This window comes from Lepus europaeus, chromosome 5, assembly GCF_033115175.1.
Source record: "Lepus europaeus isolate LE1 chromosome 5, mLepTim1.pri, whole genome shotgun sequence".
NCBI classification, from domain to species: Eukaryota; Metazoa; Chordata; class Mammalia; order Lagomorpha; family Leporidae; genus Lepus; species Lepus europaeus.
The window spans coordinates 135,730,703-135,736,145 of record NC_084831.1 but is presented as its reverse complement, the minus strand read 5'-3'; positions in this window follow the sequence as shown (position 1 = coordinate 135,736,145).

Genomic DNA, 5,443 nt, shown 5'->3' with positions numbered 1-5,443 from the left:
CTGATGTATTTATAGTATGGTCTTTCATTTAGCTTTAAAAAATAGTTTAAAACAGTTTAATATATATTTTTAAGCAGTGTGCAAGGATAATACCTCTTGAATTTCTTGTGGTGGATACAGTTACCTACTTTGTATGAGTCTCTGTTAGAAAATTCATTAATAGCTGAAGTATTGCAATATACATATTACAGGTACATAGAATTTTTAATTCTTAGTTAACTATTTATAGGATACACAGAGAAGGCCAGCGCCGTGGCTTAACAGGCTAATCCTCCGCCTTGCAGCGCCAGCACACCAGGTTCTAGTCCTGGTGGGGGCGCCGGATTCTATCCCGGTAGCCCCTCTTCCAGGCCAGCTCTCTGCTATGGCCCGGGAAGGCAGTGGAGGATGGCCCAAGTCCTTGGGCCCTACACCCGCCTGGGAGACCAGGAGAAGCACCTGGCTCCTGGCTTCGGATCAGCGCGGTGCGCCGGCCGCAATGGCCATTGGAGGATGAACCAACGGCAAAAAGGAAGACCTTTCTCTCTGTCTCTCTCTCACTGTCCACTCTGCCTGCCAAAAAAAAAAAAAAAAAAAAAAAAGATACACAGAGAAAAGAGAAAGAACACGGAAAAAATGATTTGGTTGAGACCTCAGAGATAACCTGATTTAATCATCCAATTTTACATGAGGAATGTGAGGGCCAGAGATTTCATTAGTGTCTTGTTGGCCAACTGGTTCAGTTTAACCTCAAAGTGCTAGTAAAGCTGCAGTTCTGTATTCTCAATAACATCTCTCCCATATCTCAGCCCGTGAAGTTCACTGTATTTCTCCACTTGGAGATTGTGCTTTATAACTCATTTCAGGAGTATGTGTGTACGTGTGTGTGTTTGTGTGTGTGTGTCTGTGCGTGTGTGAGATACTTTCAAATATTGCCTATAAAAGGCCCCCGAAGCCATTATTTTTGGAGAAACATTATCTTGCGTGGCTTTCCTAGGGTGGTATCTGAGTGCTCAGGTGATGATATAAGTGACAAAATTATATTGCAAGAGTTTTATACAAAGACAGCTGTATCCCATGTGTGGGAGGAACAAGAACAACATGAATGAAGAATTGGTATGAGGACCATATGCATTGGTTTTTCTAGGATAGCCCTAATACATACATACATCTTTTAAAATAGGGTTGAAAGGCTTTGATAATATAAATTCCCAAATGTGTACTAATTGTGAATTTCTGTGAAGGGAATTAGTAGTTAAGATTACTGCAGTGAGTTTATTGGAGACCTTTTAGAGCTGTCTCTCATGTTCTGTTAAATTTCTTTTGCTTCCACTTCTCAAATGGTTAAAGCAGAAGATTATCAGGGATCTTAGTGATTTGATAAGTAATTGAGGAGCCAGCCACTTTGTTTTATCTCACTTGTTCTATTTGAAAGATAGTCTTTACCAAGTTTAAGGCATACTTTCACTTAGGTAAACGTGAATTCCGGAATTTAAAAGTACTGATACTTCCATTCCCTATTTCTTCAAGTTAGAGGATTTTTTTGTGGGTTTTAGAAAAGCAGAATTCACAGTTTTCACTGTATTTAAACACAAACTTGAGAGTTTTCTTGTTTTTTTCACCTCTGCATAATTCTGTTGAATTACAGCACTTACAGGTGGTAAATCTTGGTACTCACTGAGAACACAGCTGGTTTCCAAGTCAGATGATAAAAATCTCTGATTGAATTCCTAGAGCATATTTCATTGCTGGATTGGCATTTGAATTATAGAGTGAAAACTCAGCTATAAACCTCTCTCATTCTTTGTTTGGATTTAGCAACATAGTACTCTCAAGGAGCTTATCTAAGTATTCAGCCACTTCCTCTCCATGGCGTTGGCACAAAGTGGGACTCAAGTTATTCTGACCCAGGCTATTCCCAGTGACCTTTGTAAATGATGTTTTGAGTTTTGTATTTCTAAGGAGCCAAGTCAGCATTTTAAAAGGCCCTGATAGATATAACTCAGTCTGCCAGATAAGACCCGGGGCCACTCTGGACCAGGTAATTATACCCCTTCTCAACATAGATTTACCCCAAGCCTGACTTGAACTCTCAGGAGGGATGAAGCAGGACACTATTCTCCAGTCTGCCTTTTACTTGATGTCAGGCTACTTTTGAAGCTAGTAATCCCAAACAGCTGTCTTGAAAATGCAATCCCATCTATGTGTGCAACTGACCAAACAGTGTAGCTACCTATATGGACAGAGCTATGTAAGAAGAATATGATCTGTGCCTTTTGTCCTTGAGATGCTCATCGCCTAATTGAGAGTAGAAGCTTTACATCCAAAAAACAAACACTGATAAGAACATAATGTCTTATTAGTGGGAAGAATGATTAGAACACTAAACATGGATGCTTCTTCTAGAAATCCCAAATTTTTAGAGAAATCTTAATAGTCTATCCAATTGTTTCACAATCTATGAATGTGTCTATGGCAGTTTGCCTTTTGCAATAGGGCACAATACATACAGAACAACCAAAAATATCGACATTAGGAAATATGTGCAGATTTTTGTTGAAAAATACAGTCAGTAGAGCAAGAGTAAATTGGAAAAAAGTTTCTGCATGTCATGATTTAAGATAGAGGGCTCATCGGAATTTACCAATATAAAACCACATCAAGTACTGGGAAAATTAAGGACAGACCTTTCTGACAAAGGGTTAATAGTTTCTTCTTAGAGAATAGTTTAAATGCATGAGTTCATAATTTTTCAAGGTATTGTCAAACCAAGGGACAACAATCATTGCTTAATAAGATAGAAATGGAACAATGTGATTTCAAAGACAACTCAGCATGGAGGCCTATTCAAAAATCACACATAAGAGAGGTCTCTCCAAGCCAAATGACTCTAGGAGCCTAAAATAGAGACATAATTAAGCAATAAGATGTGACAGGAATAACATTTCTCAGCGATTATAGCATGCCTCAAGGGATAAGTCACTAGGCCAGAGGTTCATATGAGGAGTGAAATAACAACCTTGCAACGTATGGTGTTGCTGCTATTAGTAAGAGAAGAAGGAAATGAATAGTTGGAGTTAGAAGAGGCATTTCATGAGCCATTATCTCAGCTGTTGTGGAACGAGGAACACTGCATGTGTGCATGTGACCACTAGTTGTATGCACCTTCTGTAGCCGTGTGTTCCCACCAGATAATTAAAACTGCAGAATTGGCTATCTCCTCATTTACTTAGCCACGCCCAAACCAGGCAATTCAGACAAACGGGAAAACCCAAAGTGTAAATGTGGAGCTACAGCCTAGTAGAAGTATGATTGCAATTTCCTTTCACCTGACTTTTACAATTGAGAAATGACTGTAGCAATCACATTCATTTTCCATATTTTGGCTTGTTTACTTCATGTACATTTTCCTCAGGAGCTATACCAGCAAACTTGGCCCAAACGTCATACAGATCTAGAAATATCTCCTGTCTCTTTGAGCTTTCCTTTCCTTACCACTGAGATGCTAGTAGAAGAGAGAGAGGACTCTACAGCCAGTGACCAGCTAAATCCACCACTCCCGTGGTAGCAAGTCTTTCACCAAGCTGAGAGGTAAGATCAGTAGCGTCAAAGTAGGGTGGGAAATGTCCAAGCTCTGACAGAGGTTCTGAAGAGCCTGGCACATGTCTTAATGCTGGATGCCTCTCCATGTTTTTAGGATTCTTATTTACCGTTTCAGTAGATAGTTAAAAATCTGAATGAAGCTATCAGAGGGCAAGGTTTTCTGTGGTCCTCAGTAGCTCCCATGGCACAGGTCAGGGCTGTATCCTGGACAAAAGTTCGGAGAAATGATGGCTTCTCTTGGATAGCCCAGCCCCTTGTTCAGGTGACCTTGAAATCAGCTTTTAGGATAAGGTAGAAAACCAGTTGTATAGATTTGGGGAAACGTGTAAGTTATTAGGTCGCCTCTCCCAAGAGTGTCTGGGGACATATTATGTAGAGGGCAGAGAGCTGGGTCCAACAAGCTCTGATTGCTTCCCAAAGACGTCTCAGCGTCTGGTTCTTGGTCGTCTGTCCAGGCTACACCCCTGCAGCAGCTCCTGGTAGCCTTGCTCCCCTGGTGCTCTGTGCACTGCATCTGCGTGGATCTCATAGACAAGATTTCCTCCAGATCGGACGCTGTCTTGACCACTTCAGTAGCCTCCTCAGCATCGCAGAGAGTATTGGGCTCTCCTCCCTTACCACTCTGCAACCATGGGAAAGTCTGAGGTAGCCCTCAGACCCTTCCCCTCTAGATGGGCCAGGCAGGATCCTCTTCCCAGGTCCCCAGCCACATCTGACCCTCTTGCTTTGCCTTAGCATCTCATTTTGTATCCCAGCCAGGGGAATTTTTATGTTACGTGGGCAGGGAAAAAAAATTTGGCTCAAATTGATCAAATATTCTTCCAAATCTTTTTTGTCTGAAGCCTGAAGCTCAGCTTTTTAAAGCCAAGAATTTGTCTCTTTTGTTCTCTGGTTCTGCTGTGACAACCCTCCCTTGAGGCAAGGAATGACTCATGGTCTAGCTGCCCGGATGGGGGAGGGTCAGGGGGTAACAGGAAATCACGGGGAAAAATACTTTGGTTAATACATCAAAATATTATCCTGCTACATTAGGGTTTCTATTCTCTTTCTTATTGTGTTAAGTGGTGATCCTTCTCCTTTCTTGGGAAAACTTCTGCATTCGCTAGGCTTCCTTGGGATGTATGTAATAGAAATCAACTCATTCTTGCCTCCCTCTCCCCCCCAACGAAAATGAAATGCAGGTGCTAGGGAATGGAGTGGGAGCACTGGAGTCTGAGACAGAAATGCGATCGTGCTTCACGCACCAAAGATCTCCATTTCCATCAGCACCAGGCTGTCTGATTTCTGCCCTGTTCTACAGGCTGTCCTTGTTCCCTCCTTTCATGGCTTCCTCTTTCCTTCTGCAGATGGAATCTCAATGTGTACTCCTCTTCCTACCATGTTGACACCGACATCTCTTGCTGTGGTATCTGAATTCTACTGCGAAGGCTTCTGAATGGGTCAGCATGGCCAGTGAGCAGTCAGCTGCAGCTGGGAGAATGCTTGCCGAGGACAGGATTCCATTTTACCAAATGGCTACAAAATAGATCTCACCTCGATGGAGCCACCTAGGCAGCTTATGTGTGCTCACCATTGTGGAGTTTCCACTGTGCATTTATGGCTATGTATGGACATGTCTGTCTTCTAGTGGACACCAGCAAACTATGTGCAAGAATTTAGCTTCCCTTCCCTACAAAGGAGAACACAGCACCTACACACAACAGTCTTTCAGAGGTATGCATTGAATGAGCAAAAGAGCAAGTGAATAGAAACAAGGAAAAGTAGATTGAATCTAAGATTGCCATAAAAGGAGAAATAGAAGGCATTAAGATGGTAGAAATAATTTTGAAAAAAAAAAAAATCTGATACCTTCTAATAGAGA